At 42.4% G+C, this 24,906-nt stretch overlaps 1 long non-coding RNA gene across 1 annotated transcript; it reads left to right on the forward strand.

Annotated features, from left to right (window-relative positions):
• The first annotated feature begins 291 nt into the window (after positions 1 to 291).
• On the forward strand, positions 292 to 15,590 carry LOC309362088. The gene is made up of 3 exons (XR_014164789.1): positions 292 to 392; positions 773 to 849; positions 15,546 to 15,590. It is a non-coding gene; the product is annotated as an uncharacterized lncRNA (long non-coding RNA).
• Positions 15,591 to 24,906: the final 9,316 nt, after the last annotated feature.

A 24,906-nucleotide genomic window follows, 5' to 3' on the forward strand; every position in this document is an offset into this window, starting at 1 on the left:
CTTCCAACTTCACCAACACACTCTGACTTGACCTGCAAAGACACACTCTTCCATTGTCTCCCAAGACAGATGGATGCCAACACATATTTATGCACACTCTCCTCTGATATATGCTTTTACTGCATTTATTTATTGCATTGCAGTATTCAGAATAATGCAGATTTTGAAGGATATTTGTATTTCAGTTTGTATGTTGTTTTGGGAAGTGGAAATTAGGTTGGTTCACATTAATGCAAAACTTGCTCCCAAGGGTCCAACAGAGACATTTAAGTTATACCAAAGAATAAGATAGGGAATTTCTTAACTATTTTGTTTTCCTTTAGGCTTTGAACAATTTTGAGTCAATGCATCATATGGTGATTGTAACACAACAATCACAAAACAATGATAAGGTAAAGAGGTTTCTCTTAATCTAAGACTGTTACAATAGCTGCTAAAAAGTACAACAGAATCAAGCCAAGCGAGGTGCACAGATTTTTCTTGTTTGCATCCTGGTCCATCTCTGGGCCATAGCCTTATATACTCTGTTTTCTCATGACTAAGCAGAAGCTGCAAAACAAAGAGATGCCTGTACAACATTTTAAACAAAAGATCTTTCTAAATTATGTTCTGTTTTATTTAAGTTTCTCTAACTATATGTGACCCAAGGTAATGCTTGCATTTTATACTTTGATCTATAGAATTCCTAAATTAGATTTATAATTAACCTCTTTCAACCCTATTCATTCCCACACCATTATCTTCAAACAAGACTTTTCTTCTTTTTTTACAGGAAGATCATTACTGTTTAACTAACTGTTTTCAGCTGTCTTCATCTCATCTAAGGCACGTTTCTCTCTCTTTTGTCAGGTAAGTAACCTGCAGCTCAGGGGCCCCAAACACCACTGAGCCTAAACCAGAGAGCCAATGTGGTGTAGTGGTTAAGAGCAGTGGACTCGTAATCTGGTGAACCGGGTTTGCATCCCCGCTCCTCCACATGCAGCTGCTGGGTGACCTGGGGCCAGTCACACTTCTCTGAAGTCTCTCAGCCCCGCTCACCTCACAGAGTGTTTGTTGTGGGGGTTTGTTGTGCTCTTGTATTTGGATGTGTGGTATGTCAAGACAGGTATGTCTTGGTGCCTGCATGAACATGTGAAACTGAATCTGTAGATGGAATGCAGGAAATCCTGCTTACCATGTTCCTATCATGCTCAGTCCCTGAAAATGTCCATGTTGGCTGGGAAAAATAGGGTTGCCATATTTTAAAAAATAAAATTCCTGGTGTTTTTTTTAGGAAGACCCCAACATCCCAACATTGTTGAGGAAACCATTGTTGGAGGAACAAACCCAAAAATAGTTATTTTAAGCTGTTTCTGCTGCTTTTCCCATTGAGTTGCCATACGTCCGGGTTTCCCCTGACATTTTTGCTGATTTGACAAAATTCCACCCAACACCATTTTTACACCTGAAAACCATGACATTTCAGGAAAAAGTCCACGGGAGGCTTTCACTTCTGCCCACTTGAACGCAAGTGGAATGCCTTGCATGATCTTGCTTTACCATCACCCACAAGCACATTGAGGGTTCTTTTCATGTTCAAGCAAGCACAAGTACAAGCCTCCTTGCCAGGGGCGTCTTACCCATAGACGTTAGTGGCGCGGGGTGCCAGGGCATCAGATTTTGGAGGGTGCCACAGGCTGAGTGTCCGGGAAGGAGAGTCAGGGCACCCTCCCCTCTCTGCTCTGGGACAGCCCACTCCTCTCCTCTCAGCCACCCATTGGAGCACGCTGTGTCCGGCTCAGGGAAGCCCCTTTGCGTCCCTTCCCGCCGGGGCTGCCTGGGTGCCTGGTGGGTGCAATTGGGGGTGGGTGGGGGGCGTATGTGTCTCTACTGCCCCTCTCTGGCCACGTCACTGCCTGCGCACCTCCCTGTGGAGTCAGGAGAGCCACCTGATCTGCTTGCTGGTCCTCCTGTCGTGAGCACTAATAATAATAATAATAATAATAATAATTTTTATTTATACCCCGCCCTCCCCAGCCAAGGCCGGGCTCAGAGCGGCTAGAGGGAGGCTTCACAGAAGGGTGCAGGAGGCCGTCTGGGCTGCGATCCAGGTGCCTCTTACTTACGAGCAGCACCGAGTGTGCATCGAACCATGCGAGCCAAACCAAAGTCCCCCCCCCTTAAAAAAGGTAGAAAACTCTGGAAAATGTGGGGGGGCAGAGAGATATTTGCACCATGGTGCAGGATATGCTTAAGATGGCCCTGCTCCTTGCAGACCTTCCCCATGACTAGATGCACATATATTGCTTGTTTAGTTGTTATTAATGACACAAAGTGGCACTTCAGAAAGAATTTAAGGAGAGGCTGCTCTGCCCCAAGGAGCTTAAAATCTACAGGGTGTTCAAACTTCCCTCATGCATTGTTGCATGGGGGAGCATCAGCACACCCAACAATTATGCCTTCACTACTGATTGTATGAGGACAGTGGAAAAGTACGTGGAAATGTAAACCTAAACTTAGGATAGAAAAAGATTCACCCATGCATGGCTGCCAGAATATCCTACCTCCTGCGAGGCGTCGCCAGTTCTTGAGTATGCCTCACCACTTCTAGACCCGAGTTTCCCAGCTGCGAAAATGAGAATTCATCATGACTTTCTTCATTGGTTTTCATTATCTGTAATGATGAGGACTGTACCAAATTCAATCAAAACTGATGTTTTGGCCAAATTTGGGGTAATGGGGAGGAAACAAGGGTATGATTTAAGGGTGGTGGTCCCTAAACCATCTCATGATGTTCCAGGGAAAGAGGGGAACTTACTGTGATGATGTTGGAGGCAGTTGTCTCCTTTCCCTAGCCAGAACAGTGTTGGACTTGATGGGCCAGTGGCCTGATCCAGCAAGTTCTTCTTATGTAAGGTGCAGGGTGGGCGGGGAAGAGCTGCATCCACTGCTTTGCCCACAGTTGGTGTCCCCCTTCTCCCAAACCATCAGGACATAACGTGGGGCCCAAGCAGTGAACAGCAGGTATGAGAGGGCCAGTCATGTTCTGTTAAAGCAGAGATGGGAAACCTGAACCCCTTTACTTAATCTAATGTGTGTTGCATGGTGTGGAAAGAGCAAAGGAGGTGTCAGAAAGAGAAAAAGTTAGATGGAGAAAAAGCATTAGCAGAGGATTCACAGAGAAGCACAATTTAAGAGTTTGTAAATTCCTAATACCTTTTGTCTGAGATCTTACTTGACTGTTACTTGCACTTAAGTGGAAGCAATCTGTTCCACTCACTCATGTCACCAAGCGGCACTATACAATGTCTCCCTAATATTATCAAGCTCTGCAGCCTCTTAGTGCTAAAGCATTCTTTGGCTTATGCTAAGCACCACATCTATAAATGCCTAAAGAAATAAACATACTGGCCAAACACCCCTGAAATAAAATGTATGTGGATATATAAAATATGCTGAATGACAATAAATTTTATGTGCATGGAAATGACGGATAGATTTCAAAACTACCTCAGCTTGACAGAACTGATAGGCTGGCAAAGCATAAATGTAATTTCCCACTTCTTATTAGGTGCTAGAAGGCTGAGATTAAGTGTGAGCAAAGATTACATAATGCACTAGACTTAATTTAAAAGCATCTGCCGCTTATTCCTCTTCATTGGCATCACATTCAAAACCAACAAAGAGTCTAGTGGCATCTTAAAGAGTATCCAATTTATTATGGCATAAGCTTTAGTGCACTAGAGTTCACTCTATCAGATGCATATAATGTTATCCTAAGTGGGGGAATTGTAAGCAGTGAGGCCTGTAGCAAGTGGAAGGCAAAAAGCCAGTGATGTACCTAGTGTTAGACTAGGGTCTGGGAGACAAGGGTTCAAATCCCCATTCAGCCATGAACCTTACCATGTGACCATCTCTCAATCTAGCGTACCTCATAAGGTTGCTGTCAGGATATAATGAGGAGGAAGAAAATCATATACACCATCTGAAGCTCTTTGGAGGAAAGGTGGTGTAATGATTTCTGGAAGGCAAGAAAGCCCTGATAATAAGTAATGACTCTCTTACTTCCTATAATTTCTGAAATTAGTAAATGTGGGGTTTGAAGTCAAGACAGCCTCTTCAAGAGATGGTCTTAAAGAGGTGCTGTCCAAGAACAAAGAGAGGTGATAGCAGAGTTTTTACCCTGACAAAAGGTGAGATATTCAGCATCAGACAAGCAAGGGTGAGGCGGCCAATATTACAGGTGGCATGATGTCACCACAGGAAAAAGTGCCTGCTGCAGGAGGCTTCTGAAATGGAGGTTGTCAGGGTGACAGGGCTACATGCCCATGTCACCCCAAACCACCGTTTCAGTTTGGAAACTGCCCAGAGATTGGAATTCATTCATGCAACTGAATGGCCCAGAAAGGAGTAGCCATGTAAAATGTCAGAGCTCACTCTCCTGTTTGAGAAAATATATTTGCTGTAGGAAAGTCACCATTAGACAATCTAATATGCCTTTCAAGCAGCAGTAATGAGTATCTAAAAAGGGAGATATTGTGAAGGTCAGTGAAGGAAGAAAAAATTAAGCGCAGTTCAGCCAAAGCCCACATCTTACTGATTTCAGTTGATGCATTTGAAAAGGACCACAGTCATGATGAGGTCTGAGAGACCCTGGCCTTGCATGGGAACTCTGAACTCACCCCCTGAATGTTCTGCTTCCTGTTTAAAATGAAAACCTCCAGTTCTTCCCCATTGCTCACTACAAAGAAAATATGTTTCTGTCTTTCAATTTCTGGCCAATGAATGGAACAACTGGCAAGCACTAGAGCCTTCTTTTCTATTTCTTCTCTCTCTTTCTCTCTCTTGCTCTTAAACTAGTTAGTGCATTAATACATAGTTTATTGAGCTATTCTATTAATGTACATGGACGCAGGTGGCGCTGTGGGTTAAAGCCTCAGCGCCTAGGACTTGCCGATCGAAAGGTCGGCGGTTCGAATCCCTGCGGCGGGGTGCGCTCCCGCTGCTTGGTCCCAGCGCCTGCCAACCTAGCAGTTCGAAAGCACCTCCGGGTGCAAGTAGATAAATAGGGACCGCTTACCAGCGGGAAGGTAAACGGCGTTTCTGTGTGCGGCTCTGGCTCGCCAGATGCAGCTTTGTCACGCTGGCCACGTGACCCGGAAGTGTCTCTGGACAGCGCTGGCCCCTGGCCTCTTGAGTGAGATGGGCGCACAACCCCAGAGTCTGTCAAGACTGGCCCGTACGGGCAGGGGTACCTTTACCTTTACCTTTATTCATGTACATCTGGTTGTTCTGTGATGGTTCCCTGACGTTTCTGGCTCAATGTATCTGCAGATGCAAGCAAACACTGGCAGATTCTCTTCAGCAGAAGCCACAAATGGAAATTCATCATTCTAAAGGTTCACCAGATCACCAACAAGGCATCTGGCACTATTGGTGGACTTTGGGCGGCACCCTGTGTGATGCTAAAATCCAGTGCCCCCTGCCTCTAACACTCTGTGCTTTGTTTGTTCCACCCTAAAACTGCTTCTCCTGGCACAGTTTAATCCTGTGGTTCTTTCTCCTGCTTGAACCCACTGGCCAAATAATGAATCTTCCACTTTATCAGATGCAAAGTCCTATTTCTGAGCAGTCACTCCCAGGATATTTGAGGAATATTGGGACTTGGGAATTCAGAAGCAGCAGGATGTCACCTACAGAGGGCTGTTGAAGGATAGTGGGTGCTCTATTTGAAGGTGTCTTCTACATGAAGGACCATCCTGCCCCCCTCCTGGTTAAAGATAAAGCATAAAAAAGGAGAACAGACACAATGGACTTGTCCATCAACACTGAGGTACCTTGATAGCAGACTGGGCCAGCAGCTGGGATACCTGGTTACTTATGGTGAGGTGTATCTCTATTTAAATTAGAAATTACTGAATTTGCATCTGTAAATAGAAATTTGTGTATGCAAATATTTATTGTTAAAAAATGATGATACATTTTCTCTCCCTTTGATTTTGGCTTGTAGCTAACCAAGCCATACTTAGACTCATTGATCCAACTTAACCAAAACCATTGTCTACTCTGACCGTGATTTAGCTGAATTCTAGAATTGCAGAGTAGGAAGGGACCCTGAGGGTCATACAGTTCAACCCCCTGCCTTACAGCAATCTCAACTAAAGCATGCATGACAGAGTAGAATAATATTTTAGGAAGCTAGTTTACCACTTAGGGAGGAAAGAACAGTTTCCCTTATAGCTTCCTAAGTAAAAAAAACCATATTTTTAAAAACAAGCTAGAAATTGGGCTGGGGCTGGGGCTGGAATATTCCTGAAGGTGGCAGACCCCCATAATTCCCTTGTTGACTCCATGCCATTATCCACAAGAATTTCCTTATTTTAACCTGTGAAATATGGCAGACTATCCTGTCAGCAAGCAGAGATTCAGTATGAAGTTCAGCATGCATCAGGAGCCAGCACAATGCAGGGTGTTTGTAGGGAGAAAGAACATTTACGCAATTTATTAGACACAGTTGGAAGGTATGTGAAAAATGATGTAGTTATCCTTGGGAAGTTATTGTGTATCAGAAAAGCTTCCCCTGTATTCAATTTGCGTATGTTCTCTTGTAGTGTAATTACAAATGGCCAGTTAGTAAAAGGCTCTAATGTCAGACTGAATTAGTTTTCCAAAGCTTGTCTAAAAACAGGAGGAAAAAGCTAGGAGGGACTTTTATCATCATCATCATCATCATCATTATTATTATTAGTATGTGTGTAGATAGGGGTCTTCTAGGGGCCTAGCAAATGGGGACTATTAGAATACCTCTTCCCATGCGTCTCTGCTGAGAGGCAGGTGGATTTGTGAATGCATCCCACATTTAATGAGGCTTAATGTGTGAAGATGAGAGCAGCTGGGGAGGCTGTTAAAAGGGAGTGAGGGAAGAAAAAGGATAATGTGCACTGTAGAGTTTAAGGGAACCAAGCCAAAAAAGAAGATGGCATATTTGGCACATTCTTTTCATATAGCCCAATCTATTGCAAGGAAGGAACTTTGGGGGAAAGAGAGAGGGGCAAAGATGGAGGAAAGGAGCATTGCTCTAAGATTTACCCTGTGAAAAAGGAGATGTGCATCTATGCAAAATGAAGCTCAAGGCTTCTGTATTGCAAAAGGTCTCACCTAATTTATTGGAGTCCACCCCCCCCTTATACTTTTGAGAACAACTGTCAGAACTGGTGGGCAGGCAATTCGATACAGGAATCACCACAGAACATATGTTTGATTTAGTTCTGATTTAATATTTGTATGTTCAACAATGAATGGGCAACTATTATTATTATTAATAATATTCATTAAATTTGTATACTGCCCTTCACCCGAAGATTACAGGATGGTTCACAACATAAAAATACAAAATGAGAACACAAAATACATCATAAGATCAAAACAAAACAAAAAAATACCCCCTTCAAACACATTTAAAAGGCCACAGAATGTTAATCACCCAAAGGAACATTTTTACTCTTCAAGTCATACTGTGCAGCATGAAGCAATAGGATGGATAAAAGCAGACTTCTATTGGAATAAAAACTGTCCAGACCCATAAATATGATTCAAAAGCTCAAATAACAAAACTTGTTCTAAAACAGATACAAAAACAAATAATGGTACATCTAAATAGTTGTATAATATCATGTGCATGTCCAGTACATCACAGTCACTAACTGCTGCTGCCATGTGCCCCATATATCATGTGCCCTCTATACTTCGCCTTGCTCAGAACCACTGTGATTTCAGAAGCACCCCCCCCCGCTCCCCAGCACCCCAGCAACTCTTTCCCAGGCACATCCTACGTTGGTTAATTTAAAAACAACAAAACCCAAAAATTAAAAGCACACAAGTTACATTTTTAAATTCCTGCATTGTGGGGACTAACAGAAGGACAACAAAAATGAATTTTGGAAGCCCTTACGGTGGCTACTTACTTAGAGGTACGGAAAGCCGTACCCTCCAAGTGTCTCTATTTTCCATGGACAGTCCTGGAATTACAAAAGCCATCTGAGCTTCTGATTTGATCCCAGAATGTCCCTATTTTTCCCACCAGAATTGATGCCGCTGAGCTTGGGGAGGAGGATTAGCCAGTGCTTATCCTGAGTTGCAGTGGCGGAAAGGTCATGGGGGAGCATCCCATTGCCTCCCCATGACCTTTCCATGGCCACTGCTGCCAGTCTCCTCTCTGATAGGAAGTGCTGGGGGGGGGGGAGAAAACAAAAATGAGTGGGTGAGGAGGGGGCAAGTGACAAATGTCCCCATTTTCATCTGAGGGATATTGGGGGTATGGAAAGAGAAGAGTGTATGCATGTGTTTTGGGATTGGGAAATGGCAGGGAATGGCCTCAGGGGGTGCGGGAAGGAGGAACACAGGGATTTTTTCTATGCCCTAGATTTTGGTCCGAGAAGGTTTCCGAGAGTTGCCTATCAGTTGATGTGGGTTTTCATGACCCATACACAGGTCAATTCTATCTATGGCTTGGGAGAACTTCATGGCATAAACTACAGATGCAGTATGGATTTGGCCATGCAGAAGGTGGTACTGTCCCCACCCTACCTTTCTGAAATCAGAACCATCTTGTTTTGATAATGTATAAATCATGCCTTAGAGAGAGCTGGGAGCAGCACACATGTCAGTAGTGTGAAGCAAACACACCAAAAAGCCTTCTCACAGAAAGGGGGGGATGCATGTTATTAAAGGTGAAAGCAAAGAATAGATATTTGGCAGCCTGTTCTCTTTGTGCCTTGCATCTGAAATCCAGTATTTTGGGGGAAGGCTGAATTGCAAAGCAGAAGAGAGGCCTGGGAGATAGTACTTATCATGGAATGAGATCTGTTTCTGCCATACTTAATCCAGTGTAACACATGATTACAACAGTAATGCTTCTCCTTTTCACATACTCTTGTTCTGAAACATTTAAATATTTCAAAAAACATAGTTAATCATTTATGTTAATAGGAGTAACCACACTCAGCTTGATGGGGTGTGCCATTTCTTGGGCAAAATAAACTCTTTGGGGGGTGTATTTTCGTCATATTAAATACTCTTACAGCAAAATATACGTAGAAAAACATCTTTGCACATGTGGTCTCAAGCAATAGACTATTTTTATCATTATTTATTATACTGATCCTTGTATTTTGAACTGAGAGCAAAGAAAGACACCTGATGGTGATGAAGGGAAAAGAAATCTGATTCTGACAAATCAGTGATGGACAAGAGTTGTGAGATTTGGACTGGCTGTCTGAAAGCTGAGTAATATGGTGAATTGCAAACATTTAATTTTATGATTACGGTAATTTAAAGGTTTCATTGGATAATTCTAATGTATTAGTTCAGTTACCTACATGCTGCAGATTACCCTATTTCACCTAGGAATAGTCACTTTTTCTGGAACTTGTTCTTGGTAAACTATTGGCCACATTTTTTGCCATTAACTTTTGTTATATATAATTTATTTCTTACATTTATATCCCACATTTCCTCCAATGTGCTCAAGGTTCCCTCCCCTTCAGATTTTCTCCTTGCAACCCTATGAAGTAGGTTAGTCTGAGAGACTGTGGCTGGCTCAAGGTCACCCAGTGAGTGGCTGAGTGGGGAATTGAATTCTGGTCTCCCAGATCCCAATCCAACACTCTAACATTCTAACCACTATGCCACACTGGCCGTCTGAGAAAAGTGTCTAGTTAGGGTTGCCAAGCTGCCTGCTCATGATTTCTGAGTGTGTGTGTACCCTGTTCTCTAGGGAACTGCACGCACATGAATAATAGGACAACCTCCAATGCACAGTCCATCATTTCACACACTGCAACTGCTGAGGTATAACTGCAGGTAACACTGAAAAACAATGCTCTTCAAATAGTTCTTTTTTTATTTCATTTTTATTAAATCTCCAAAAATATCTATTCAAATATTTATTTAAGTAAAAGATTCTGGAGCAAAGGTTACTCCCAAACCATGCATTTGCTGTTTTGTGGAAAACACAATCATGTCTAAATCAGAAAATCAATTCATCCAATGTACCAACTGCACTTCTTAACTGTCTAGTTTCAGTTTCAGTTTGTTTACTCGCATCCAGCCTTTCACTGGCCCCAGAGAAAGATGCTGTGGGATGTAAAACACAGGAGCAGTCAATGACAACATTCCTAGAGTGTACATGTTAGAACATGGGGAGGGATGTCTGTCCAGCAAGCAGGTAAACTTCCTGGGGACGGACTTCCTCCGCATGTGACCAGAGGTGGGTGTGGCCTCACCTGTGCAGGTAATGATAAAAGCACAGGGCAGGCAGCCATATCTCTCTCTTGCCTCTTGCCTCTCTCTCTTGCCTCTCGCTGCCATCTTCCTTCCATGAGGAACATCTAAGGATGCTCTCTTGGCTCCCAGCCAAGAGAGGAGATAAGGACTATCTTGCTACAAGATAGATTCTAAATGTATTTTACCTTTTTAAGTCTGTGTGCCTTCTGGGATCATATTGTGAACAGAACGTGAGTAAACTCTTTTATACTTTTATAAAGACTGTGTAGTGTCTTGTATTTTAAGAGGGATCAAAGGGGAAATTACCAGAGTAATTATTATAGAGGTTCTAGCGAACCTGTGCACACGTTACCGTTGCAAACTAAAAAGGGAATGTTTATAAACTCTGCTGATATTTTGGGAACTTGTTACCACAAGTTGGATAAGGATATAATTAGTCAATATATCCTCTCCTGCACCCCAGAACATTCCCACAGATGCGTGCCCTCTAAAACAATCCTGCACCACCTAAAAGGTTAACAAAACTAGATTTCCTGGAATCAGATGGAAAGGTGAAATGCATTTGGCCATTTTGGTTATACTATGACAGTGAACCCCAAAGCTCTGGACAGCCTATCCCAATGGATTCATGTTGACATTAAAGTCTTAACTACGTAAGAAGAGCCTTGCTGGTTTAGACTAAAGGCCTTAACCATTCCAGCATTCTGTTCCCACAATGGTCAATGAGATGCCTCTGTGAAATTTGTAGTAGAATACATTCATACTCACACTCTTACCCAATGACAACTACTCAGAGGCATGATGCCTCTGATCTTGAAGGTAGTGCACAGCCATCAAAACTAGTAGCCACTGAGAACCCCCAGAATTAGTCTATTTCCCTTCTGAAGCATTTAAAAGTGGTGGCCTTGCCTACGCTTTGCAGTAGCAAATACCATAGTTTAGCTTTGTGCTGTGTGAAGACGTACTCTTCCATCAAAGTTGGTGGCCATCTCCACATCTTGTTATTCCCAGAGCATACTTCATGCCACATTGGTGTGGGATATTTCTTAGTGTTATAGCAGCATTAATTGGTTCTTTTATACTCACAATCACTGCTGAATATAGTACAGGCTGAAGAGACCTGTACTAAAATATTACAGCTGTCTGATTTAATAAGATAATTGCTGTCTTTCTTCATAAATATTGTGCTTTATTACTCATTGCTAGCATGGCACATGAGGAATATATAATTTATATCAATTATATATGCTAGGTGCTCATGGAATGTGATATTAAGGAGATGCATTTTGCAGAGCTGCCCTGGACTGAATGATGTAGTCCCACACCAAGGAGTTGTTTTGGTGTAAAACATCCATTGATAGTGGACCCCAGTGTAGTGCTGCATGCCACCCCAGTCTATGAGAAGCCAGGGCTTTCAGGTGCTTAACGAGGGGTTGTGTTTCCTCAGAATGAGGGAGAGTGGAGACTGTGATGTCTTTATGATATATGGTTTATTGACACATTTATACAACCTGAGTCTACAATGGAAGGACTCCTAGAGATGGTAGGCTTTGAACCTGGAACCTTTCACATGAAAATATGAGCCAGGGCCCTCCCAGTGGTAAGGTTCTACTTCAGAGGCACAGCATCTAAATGTGGGCACAGAACTTACAGTAAATAATTTAAAGACATAGAAAGGGCACAGGATAGAAGCTGCTATTGTGACAAGGCAGTTTAGTAAGCCTGCAATTTACACACATTTAACTTGTGCGCATTCAGCTTTACACAGGTGGCAAAATAAGTAAGTAAATGGGCAGAAAAGGGGTGGGCATCTGGGAAAAAAGGAATTTGGCAATCCCACCCATCATTACATCCAAAGTGTTTTGACTACAGTGGTGCCTCGGGTTAAGTACTTAATTCATTCTGGAGGTCTGTTCTTAACCTGAAACTGTTCTTAACCTGAAGCACCACTTTAGCTAATGGGGTCTCCCGCGGCTGCTGTGCCGCCACTGCACAATTTCTGTTCTCATCCTGAAGCAAAGTTCTTAACCCGAGGTAATATTTCTGGGTTAGCGGAGTCTGTAACCTGAAGTGTATGTAACCCGAGGTACCACTGTATATGCAATTTTGGCTTCAGGCAAGATCCCCAGATTATAACCCCCACGTAAATTGTGGGTTTACTGTATTCTGGACTTTTGCCTTCCAGACACCATGACTTAGATTAGCCCTGCCTAGAATCAAAATGATCAAGGGGTTGGAGCAACTCCCCTAGGATGAAAGATTACAAGTTTGGGTGGGTGAGGGGCATTGATTTGGGGGAAAAGTATGTAAGGGTGGGGGAATGACAGAGGGTGTATAAAATTATTCATGGTGCATTTTGCTTCCTTTCTCATAGTTCTTGAACCTGGGGGTCATCCAATGAAGATGTGTGTGGGGAAAGTCAGGACATACAAAAGAAGATACTTCTTATTGCAGAGTAAAGTTAAACTATGGAATGTGCTCCCCCAGGAGGCAGTGATGGCCACCAAGCTGGAGGGCTTTAAAAGTGGATTAAAGAAGTGCATGGAGGAGAAGGTTATTAGTGGGCACTAACCATGGTGGCTGTGCTTTACCCTACACTGTCAGAGGCAGCATGTCTCTGAATATCAGTTGCTGGAGATCACAACTGCCTGGGCCCTGCTTGCGTGCTTCTCATAGGCATCCCGTTGGCCTTGTGAGAACAGGATGCTGGACCTTTTGCCTGATCCAACAAGGGCTGTTCCAGTGTTAAGGCACCACCACCACACAATGGAGGTTGGGCAGAGCAGATATGTTTCCCTTTCATTTTAATCTCTCCTGCAAATGGACTTGCCACAAAAAGTGATTTAAAACAATTACTGAATTCAACAATAGCACTGTTTTAACACCCTCCAACATAATTAATTAAAAGTCAAAATTTTAATTATGTGTATGTATGAGAAATATGATATGTGGCAAGTATATTTATAGAACCAAGGTGAGGGGTGGTGATCCCTCCACATCTATAATGAATAATAGCACATCAACTGGTGTGGAAACCCAAACCTGCCAACGGGTACAAACGGCATTTGTGAATGTATTCTACCTGCGTCGTGACTAGGAATGTCTGAGAATTCTGACAAAAATGGAAATGTGGGAGCAGGCATTTGTGATTGTGATTGTTTACTTATATGCCACTTTTCAGTCAGAAGAGATCCACAAAGCAACTCACACAGAATAACACAGATTTGCAAAATTCAAATACAATGCAATTTATAAAACAACAAAGACAACAAAATATCTCTCTCTCTCTCTCTCTCTCTCTCTCTCTCTCTCTCTCTCTCTCTCACACACACACACACACTCACACACACACACACAAAAACCAACCAACCAACCACATGCATTTCTATTCTTGCCAAAAAAGCAAGGGGCAGCACTCACAAAAATGTCAGGGAAAACAAGAGTAAGTGCCTGGAGACTGCTAATGTAAAGTGGTAAAGTTCACTGCAGTTTTCTGTTGCCTCTTAAAGCTGCATGTCTAGACCTTGCCTCAGCCACCTGCCAGCATCCTGAAGGAAAAGGCTTGGATCACCATACTCCGAGTGAAGACATGGGGGATGCTGCGCCAGTCCACAGGCAGACTGAAAAGCCTCATCTCAGGGATGTATCACTTGCCCCACCCTATCAATGATCCTATTGCAAGCCTGCCTTGTTCATCAGTCCTTCATCATTGTACTTTGAACCTCTGGCAGCACAGTAGATGGGAAAGCAAAAGACACAGAAGCACAGCTCTACAGCAGGTTTGTACTCTGGATGAAAGGTCTACTTGGAAGGAAAAATCTACTCAGGAGGAAGGAGAAGGCCCAACTGCAAGCCAACACCTGCCTAAAGGAAATGAGTTAGCAGAGGGCGTGGTAAAGGCAGTGACTATTCAAGCCCTACAGTCTCCTCCAGAACATGGGAAGCTGCTTTAGAAGGCTATTGGGCCAGCTGGCTCAGAACTGTCTAAACTGACTGGCAATGACTCTTGGGTTTCAGATAGGACATTCCTGGTCTTACCCGGAGATTGAAACTAAGCCCTTCTGCATGCAGGGTAGACACAGTGGGTCTCTCCAAGGTTTCAGATGGGGATCTATCTGAGCCCTACAAGGGCTGGAGATACCAGTGATTGAACCTGGGACCTTCAGCATGCAAAGCAGATGCTCTGCTATTGAGCTATGGCCCTTTCTTTGGACCTTTGCTTGATAAACAGCTCCCTTCAGAGCTCATTAATGCTCTAGCACATTGTTGACTCTGCTTCCAGACACCATGCCTAGTGCTGGTCTCGGGCAACGCCTCACATAATGTGCACTATTCTTCTCCTGAGATGTGCAAGGGAGATGCTGCCTTTTGTGCTAGAACCACTTTTAACTCTGTGAAGTTCAAGCTGGTCAGGAGAGAATATAGCAAATTGAACTTTTCAACTCCATCTCTCCTTGCCTTGATGGCAGCCAGGCAGCCTGATAGGTGGGGGACGCAAGTTCAGCGTGAGTGAGTAATAATGGAAAATGTAGTTTTGCAACTTTTCTCTGTCAATAACAAAGCTCATCTTTCTGGGCCAGCAAGACGTTGCATGCAGCACACATTTCAAATTCAGTTAATCTCAGAATAATTCAAAAATCAAAGAGCTTATTCAACCATCAAGATAGACCAGATTGACTTGCTGTGTATTCATAGGAGGGAAGGAGGAAAGAGAAAAGAATCCAATATTGGAATCAGTAAAAGCAGCAGTGGTTTTTTTTCTATTCATTTTAAATTGTTTTTAGACCACACAAGCTCACTGTGAATACTAAAAAAGATACCAAAAGAATGCTTTATGACTGCATTGTTTGCATTATTCAAGCAGCAATAAAATACATTTTATGTGGGAAGATGCAATAAGTGCTTTACTTTCTCCGATTCTTCCCATCTCTGTTTGTGTGTGTGTGTTTTAGTTTCATTTAAATGTTGTGTGTATATAACAAAGTTCCTTGTAAACAAAGGGCCATGATTGAAATCCTATTGAAAGGACTAGAAATAGCATTTGCACTTGTTAAAGTGCTTTTGAATTCTTATTTCATTTATCTTTATTACTGCCATCTGAATGATGTCATCATTACTTTTGCCTGATAAGTCCATAATTCACAGCCGCTCTCCATGTTACAATTTCCCTTTATGAGGATGCACCTGCAATGCCATGGTGAAAGCTGAAGCCTAAGACAAACTGTCTGCACAATCAGTTATTCCAGGTTAACTATTCACTTTAATGTCTGGTGTTTTCATAGGTTTGAATAGGAAGCTGAAGACAGAGAAAGGAAATTTCAGGTGAGGACATACTTGAAGTTAGCAAAGCTTTAAAGCATATCTCAGCTTGACAGTAGGTTTAACAATAACAACAATTTCAGCACAATAAAAATATTAGCTAGAGGTTTGCTAAAAAAATACGTATTAAATCTGATGGGGAAGCGTCATAGATCAGTGGCAGAGCATCTGCTTTGTCTGAAGAAGGTCCCTGCTTCAATATCAGGCAATACCAGGGAGGACTGGGATAGACCCCAGTCTGAAACCCCAGAGAGCCACTGCCAGTCAGTGTAGGCAAAACTTAGCTAGATGGACCAATGGTCTGACTTGGCAGAAGACGGTTTCCTATGTCAATACATATCAAAAATAAGAGAAGGAAGGAAGGAAGGGTTTAACTAATTCTGAGGACATCTGTGCTCATTTCATCTCTTCTAATAACCGTATTTTTCAGTGTATGACACCCCCCCATGTATAAGACACCCCCTATTTGGGGGGACTCAAAATTAAGAAAAAGGGGGGAGATTGCCCCCCTGTATAAGACCACTCCCCCTTTTAACATTATTTTTTAGTAAAAAACAACAACCCTAGTCTTATACATGGAAAAGTATGGTAACTTCATTTTGATGAGCCATCAAGCATTCAATAATGACTGGAGTCACTTAGAGAACAGCTTGTAAAGCCAATGAAAGATATAATGAATGAAATATTAACAAAAGGAGAAATCCCAGAAACTTGGAAGGAAGCTTATATTACTTTGATTCCAAAACAAGATACAGATCTGACCTCGATCAAAAATAATAGACCTATTCACTGGTCAACAACAAATTTGTCGTCTGCGTTTTTTCAGTTGATTTAGGGCGAATCTGATGCGCTGAATCCAAAAATCACATTTGTATTGCTCAATCAGGTCAAGTTTTTGAGCTATGGCCACATGTCTTTTTTATGTTTTTGTTCACATGTACGCTTGTGTGGAGCATTTTAGAAGAAATTGGTGGGGGTAAAATGCCATGTCGATTAATTGTTTTGATTGGAAATGATTATTTTAATGACAAGAAGTATTCAGGTCCGATAGTTCTGGGTGATTATGTCGAAAAGGGATCAGTTCGAAGTCATAAAACCTCGAAATCTTCCATAAATTGGTGCGGCAAAGCATAATGTTGGGGGATCAAAACTAAGTTAATCCTGATCTTCAATCAGTACGTCATCCTGTAGCTCATTGTGATGAAATTCCAGTGCCTATCTTCGGAGAACTTCCTGACATTAGTGACGAAGATGCCTCCAGTGTTGAAGGACATGAAGAAGAAGTGGTTCTTGAAGATGATGCTCCACATCCATTTTCCCAAAAGGAGTTGAATGATCTAGTTCGCGAAACCTCAGCTTGTCAAAGGACTCTGCCAAACTGTTGGCATCCAGATTGAAGGGAAAAAACCTCCTCTCTGACAGTGCTCGCATCAGCTTCTTCCGCAACAGGGATCAAGAGTACCTCCATTTTTTCTTGGAAGAGAAGGACTTGGTGTACTGTGCAGATATTGCGCAGCTTCTGCTCAAGCTTGGAGTGCCACAATATGAACCCAAAAATTGGAGACTGTTCATTGACAGCAGCAAGCAATCATTGAAATGTGTTCTGCTACACAACGGCAATCAGTTTGCCTCTATATCCTTGGCTCACTCGAGTACACTGAAGGAGAACTATGAAGCGGTGAAGTATGTGCTGGAGAAAATTGGTTATGATCAGCATAAGTGGTTAATTTGTCTTGACCTGAAGATGGTGAACTTTTTGTTGGGACAACAGTCTGGCTTCACCAAGTACCCATGTTTTCTGTGCATGTGGGATAGTAGGGACCGTGCTCAGCATTACACGAAGAAGGATTGGCCTGTGTGGGAGGAATTGGTGCCTTGCAAAAAAAGGAACGTCATCAATGACCCTCTGGTGGACAGAGACAGAATACTCTTCCCACCGCTGCACATCAAGCTCGGCTTAATCAAGCAGTTCACCAAGGCTCTGGACAAGGATGGTGACTGCTTCATTTACTTGTGCCAGGCTTTTCCAGGACTGACCATGGAGAAGTTGAAAGCTGGCATCTTTGACGGTCCTCAGATCCGTCAGCTCATCAGAGATCCAGAGTTTGGAAACTCAATGAACGAAGTGGAACTGGAAGCGTGGAAGGCATTTGTTCTGGTAGTGAAGAACTTTCTTGGCAACAAAAGGGCCAGAAACTAGGCAGAACTTGTCAACAACATGCTGACTACTTTCAGAATCCTGGACTGCAACATGAGCGTCAAGATGCACTACGTATTTTCACATATGGACCGGTTTCCTGAGAACCTGGGTTCAATGAATGACGAGCAGGAGGAGACCAGGTATCAGGGTCGCTGGGATGCAGTCATGATGGCTGACTACTGTTGGACTCTGAAGAGAGACCTCCCTGCCACTGAGCATTCCAGGAGTTCCAACAAATGGAAGTTCAAGCCCTGAAGTTTGAAAAATGGTGAAGCAACATGCAATTTACGTGTACTTACCTTTATCAATGCCCACCATTCAGTTTACAGTAAACCTGACCTGATGGAGAGAAACGGATGCCATTTCCTGATTCAGCAGTGCAAAAATACCCTAAATCTGTTGTAGAAATCAAGACAACATTCAAAAAGTAAAAAATTGTTGCCCAGTGTAATGATTATAAGATATTTGCTAATATTTTAGCTAATAGATTGAAAAAAGTCTTAAATATTTATATACATCCAGATCAAGCGGGTTTCTTTCCAGGTAGACAAATGAAAAATAATATAAAAATATTTTAGATGTAATAGAATACTTAGAAGTAAGAAATGAGTAAAAAGCAGCGATGATGTTTATAGATGCAGAAAAAGCATTTGACAATATATCTTGGGATTTTATGAAGAAAGTGAATGAAGAAATGGAAGATGGAGAAAGGTTTATAAAAGGGATACAAGATGTATATACAGAACAGAATGTCAAATTTATTATCAATCAGGTGATAACGAATCAATTTAAAACAGAAAAAGGAATGAGACAAGGATGTCCGCTATCACCTTTACTCTTCATCTTGGTCCTGGAGGTTTTGAATAGAAATATAAGAGGAGATAAACAGACTGTGGGAATAAGAATGGGGAAAAATGAATTTAAGTTGAAAGCATTTGCAGATGACTTGGTAATTACTGTGGAAGAACCAAAATTATCTCTCCCTAAAGTATTAGAAAAAATACAAGAGTTTGGGCGAGTGGCAGGATTTAAATTAAATATTAACAAAAAATATCAACAAAAATATGATGGAATTGGAGAAAAAGAAGTTGCAGGAGATTACAATAATAGAAATTCATTAAAAAGTCAAATATTCTGGAATCAAGATAAATCTTTTTGGGGTATATGGAAGGCTTTACTGCAGGAGTTACCTGTATGGTGCCTTCCAAATGTTGTTGTACTACATCCCAGTCCACTGGCCATGTTGGCTGTGGTTGATGGGAGTTGTAGTCCAACAGGATCTGGAAGGGACCACAATGGATAGCCCATTGCATGGAAGCAAATGGCTAGCAGTCTTAATATTATTGTTCCACACCCCAATGTTCTGAACAGTAAGAAGTTTTTGTAGGAAATTGCAGTCAAACATAACTACGAATGAGTGCTAGTTAGTGCATGAAGGGGGTTAAGACCAGATAACTGTGTTACTAGACTCAGTTAGGTTACACCTCTTCACCTCTGGTGAGGGAGGAAGTGAAGCCTTTTTTCTTTCCTTTCTTTTCTTCACTCCCTCTTCGGGCCATGTAATCAACTAGTTCCAAGCTCACTGCATGTTTGAAACCATCTTTCTGTATTTTGTACCTAATAGTATTTTACCTGTGTTCCCCTTGCTGCTGCATGGAACAATGCACAAATCAGACCTTTGAATTTTGTAAGCAAAGTTACTTAAGAGTGTGGTCTGTTCATTGCCAGAAGGGTAGAAAGAGATTCAACTGCTGTGGCAGATTAAACAGGATATGGAAAGGGGTCTAACAGCCTACATTCCTATGCTGTATTGCTGCTTAACTTTGTGACTGTTTTAAACTTTGCTGGGGCTTCTTCCAATCCCGCCTCCAGGTTGTCTGCAATTTCACAGACACCAAATCAGCACAGTCTTCAGAGGAGCAAGGAAGAAGGGATCCCCTATTCAGATAGTTGCTAGTCATTAAGACCCATCAGCCTACCAATTTACCTGTCAATGGGTATGCCAAGGTGAGAAAATGTGCCCAGCTGTGCATCTGAAGTCTTCTGGTGGGATTACTGACTCCCCTGCCCCTCTTCTGCATAGTCAGAACAGACAAAGGCTGTTTGAAATGTGCTTTTATTCTTTCAGAAGCAGAGTTTGTGGCAGGAAGAATCTATGAAGAAAAATGGAAGTGAAACTAAAAGTGGAGTTGCTAAAAATTAAATATACTTTGTTTCCATGGGGAATGGTTTTGCATGAGTTTGTGCTTGTTAAAGGAATATGATTTTTTTTTGGGGGGGTCCTGACCCTTCCCACGGTTGGAATGTATTAGTATTTATTTATTGTGTTTTATTAACTTTCTGGGTCACCTTTTTGCCATTGCAATGCAAAGCAACATACAATATTTTATGTGAACAAACATAAAATAAAACCAGTATTAAAATAAATCAAAAAATACAATTCTATTTTTTTTAAAAAAAACTGGATAAAAACACTCCACCCATGCAAAAAATGCAACAAACAATTAAAAGCCAAAGGCCTGATGATAAACAAATGTTTTTGCTTGGCACCTCCAAAGATAAGTAATGATGGCACCATTCAAGCCTCCCTGACTATAACCAGGAAGCCACCACTGAGAAGGCCCATTTATGTGTTGCCACCTTAAGGACCTCAACACTTGGAGGGGGCACAAGAGGAAGGGTCTCTGATGACAATGACAAGCCAGGTTGGAAATGTAGCCCCTAGCAGATTTCCACTGGGATAATTTGCCTTCCACTTCAAAAAATGTTTCTCATATCCCATACAAGTATATGCCATGATCCTCCTCCTCTTTGCTCTAGTAATTGAACCCTTGGGACATAAACAAGACTAAAGAAAATTGGTTGCTGAATGGTATCAAGCCAAAAGGATCACTCACTGGGATTCTTCCAAATGCCAGAGTACAATACATTAATGATGCCAAAACAAAAAAGCTTCTGCCACAAATACAATTGCCTCATCTTTAAGGTGTCACAAGGCTCTATTGTTTCTGTAGCAACAGAGTAAGTTGGTTACCCTTTGGGAATTTCTGAAAACCAAAAACTTATATATAATATATCCATCATCAAATAGAAACAGCAGAGAAACTACAACTGAGGGTGCATTTTCTTCTATAAACTAATGCAGAAAGTGCATGTGCTACTTAATTAACCTTCCTTTGAGTACTCCAAGTGCAATTTTTTGAGCATAATACTCAGAGGAACATTTTAAACTACTGCAGGAAGTTATCATGCTTCAGGAGCACAGTCAATAAAAAAAAGGAGGATCCTTTCGTTAAAGGCACTTCAGTTTCCTGAATTACATTCCCACAATGTGTTGTTGTTGTTGTTTAGTCGTTTAGTCGTGTCCGACTCTTCATGACCCCATGGACCAGAGAACGCCAGGCACCTCTGTCCTCCACTGCCTCCCGCAGTTTGGTCAAACTCATGCTGGTAACCTCGAAAACACTATCCAACCATCTCGTCCTCTGCCGTCCCCTTCTCCTTGTGCCCTCCATCTTTCCCAACATCAGGGTCTTCTCCAGGGAGTCTTCTCTTCTCATGAGGTGGCCAAAGTACTGGAGCCTCAGCTTCACAATCTGTCCTTCCAGTGAGCACTCAGGGTTGATTTCCTTTAGTATGGAGAGGTTTGATCTTCTTGCAGTCCATGGGACTCTCAAGAGTCTCCTCCAGCACCATAATTCAAAAGCATCAATTCTTCGGCGATCAGCCTTCTTTATGGTCCAGCTCTCACTTCCATACATCACTACTGGGAAAACCATAGCTTTAACTATTTGGACCTTTGTTGGCAAGGTGATGTCTCTACTTCTCAAGATGCTGTCTAGGCCTGTCATTGCTTTTCTCCCAAGAAGCAGGTGACTTTTAATTCCGGGACTGCTGTCACCATCTGCAGTGATACTTGGCCATATCTAAAGCTTATTTATAGTTTAGAAAAACTGTATATCCAGCTGACTGATTTTGCAGAAGTACAGTACGTAAGAGCTCCTTCATGCACTCACTCAATACATGCATAAGGATTCTGATAGCTAGCTATGTCCTTCTCACCAAAGTGTCCCCCAGTCATGCCTTCCATTACCAGCTGTGCATTCAGCTGCAGTGAGAATGGGCCCTGCACACATCTAACTGATAGAAGAGGGTGGGGCTAGATGGCATGATTGAGTGACCCATTCAGGAATTGGGCAATACAGTGGTACCTCGGTATACAGACGCTTCAGGTTACAGACTCCGCTATCCCAGAAATAGTACCTTGGGTTAAGAACTTTGCTTCAGGATGAGAACAGAAATCGCACGGCAGCAGCGCGGGGGCAGCAGGAGGCCCCAATAGCTAAAGTGGTACCTCAGGCTATGAACAGTTTCAGGTTAAGAAAGAACCTCCAGAATGAATTAAGTTCTTAACCCGATGTACCACTGTATGTTGTTGGTGTGTGTGTTTGTACCACTTTGTCTAGTGAACACTTCATGCATTGGATAAGTGGGTTGTGTGTATTTGTGGCAGAGTTATTCAACCTTAGATCTCCAGATATCACATCCCTAACCAGCTTACCCAATGGTCAGGGACAATGGAAGTTGTAGCCTAACAACCTCGAGAGACGAAAGATTGAAGGATATTGATCGACAGAAAGGTTGCAACCCTCCTCAACAAAACTTGAGAAAGGACTATAGATTAGTGGTAGCACAAATGATTTGCAAGTAAAAAGTCCCTGGTTTGCTCCCTGGTACACGTGTGTGTGTGTGGGGGGGTGGGTGTGTGGGTGGGTGTGTAAGACTTCTGCATGAGACAATGGAGGCTGCTTCATTAGGGCAAGCTCATTCTCCCTTCAGCCAGCCCCTACCTGCCTGCCTCCCTTCTTTAAACCAGTCCAGAGGGTGGCACTGCCTGCCAGCTTTCTCTAAATGTATTTAATGTTACATAAAAAGCTGAACAAATGTAATTGCATTGCATTGTATTGAAGTGGCTGGGAAATCATGTCTGTATTTTTCCATGGGGCTTGAGATGGAGACCTGCTGTAAATTTCCATTACAGAGGTGAGGCGATCTAACTCTTTGCAACCCAGTTGTATGCAGTCATAAGACTTGGAGTGGGTTACAAGATGTTTGAATATGTTAATGAAGTAGGATCCTCTGTCTTAGACCACATTGCCTTTGTTCTCAACTGCTGAAAAGAAGGGACATGCTTTCTCACTGGAAAAACAGCCTGAAGCAGATAGGCTGGAAATGGGGGAGAGAGGGAGCTTTGATTTTATCTCAAAAGCTGGATTTCAGCACTTATGTATGCCTTTAAGCCTTATACTGTGAGAAGCATACATATATCTAAGACAACATATTGTTTTTGTAGCTGGCAACATCAACCCCATCCTTGCAAATGACCACAGTGCCCGGAGATAGACAGTCAGGTTGTGTATCCATAGCAGTGACCAGAAGAGGAATGACTGCTGGGAGGAGCGCAAGGAGAAGAAATGCCATGGTGCATCTGCAGCAGCACAACCAGACTCCTTTATCTGCCCCAGCTGCAACAAAACCTGTCTCTTCCATATCAGTCTCTACAGCCACAGCTGGCTCTGCGACATTCCAACTGTTTGACTTCACTCCCAAAGGCACACTCTTTCATTGTCTCTTGAGGCAGACAGATGCCAACAATTAGAAGCTAAGTTCTGTTAGTAAAGCTTTTTGAACATTTTTGTGGGGGGCTGGAGCAATTTATTTCTAAACAAGAGTCAGTTTATAAAGAGAAAAACTTCTGCTCATATTAATCTACAAATTCTTTCATCCTCCCCCTTCATCTCAGTTTTGCCTTTGTACAATTCAGCAGTGAGGAAGATCAGAACAAAGGCAAAATTAGTTCTGCCTATCACTGGCTCCAGCTCCAGTGGCCATTTGCTCTGGTTCCACCTATTGTTGGCCTCCCTGTCTTCTGCCCTGCCAGACTCCACTGGAGAACCATTGTCAATCAAAGCAGATATTGCTGAGCTAGATGGACAGCTAGTCTGACTTGGTATAAGGAAGCATCCTGTGTTCTGCCACAGAGGTAGGAAACACGTGGCCTTCCAGATGTTTCCGGACTCTGGCTTCCACCAGCCTCATCCAATATAGCTGGCAGTCAGGGATGATGGAAGCTGTAGTTCAACAACCTCTCAAGAGCCCTAGGTTCCCCATCTTGTCTTTGCTTTTGGCTTCTGTTGGAGAAGGATTGTTTTCAAGTGGTTGCAAGCCTCCTCTGCAGCACTGAGTTCTGTCAACCACAATTACAAATCTCAGACAAATCTGAAGTCTTCCTCCTGTTTTTAATTTAGATTTTTGAAAACAACATCTCTTATACATAAGCTGTAGGCTTCAGAACTCTTTGTCATTCTGCTAAACTGTTAGGAACTAGGTCACGCCCACAGCAAAAGGGAAAAGCAGAACAAGAGACGTTGGCATTAAGTGCCAGTGTATGTTCTTCACATTACCTTCCATTATTTATCTCCCTGCCTCTAGCAGCATGCCACTCTTCCACCTTGCCCTGGAGTAATTGATGTGGCAGAGTGATTAGAGATGGCGTGCTACATAACATCTCCCATTATCATAACCAGGAGGGCATGAACAAACAATGTGCAATCTGTCTTTAATTGCTATTTTCTTAATGACAAAGACCATGGTCATTTATAACATGCATTAACCATCCGAGGGAGCAGGTGCCACAGCTGTGCACTGTGCTGGTCTTTTCCCCGCAGAGGCAACATCTGGCACCAGGGGAACCAACCCAAATGATGTTTGTGTCATCACTCACAAATATGTTGTCGGAAAAATAATAATAAGTAGTTCCGTGAGGGAATGAAGTTCATTTTATGAATGTGTGGGTGAGGATCACTGGCACGAGCTGTGAACGAGCTGTCAGAGCCTGAGCATTAATTAAATCCAAAGCAGGACGATTCACTAAGCAGCTAAATGCTTTCCTCCTTCTATTTTGGAAATCAATTACAGAAGTTTGTGATTGTTTTCATCAGCTAATGGAGTTAAATTAGAATTTGCTCCTAACTGCTTTGTCTCCCTGGTAAGTGAATGCAGATTCAAATTTCTCCTTGTTACTTCATTGTAATTGAGAGCTGTCCCATTGAAATTAATGGAGG

This window comes from Podarcis melisellensis (assembly GCF_964234715.1).
Source record: "Podarcis melisellensis genome assembly, chromosome: Z".
In the NCBI taxonomy this organism is placed as follows: Eukaryota; Metazoa; Chordata; class Lepidosauria; order Squamata; family Lacertidae; genus Podarcis; species Podarcis melisellensis.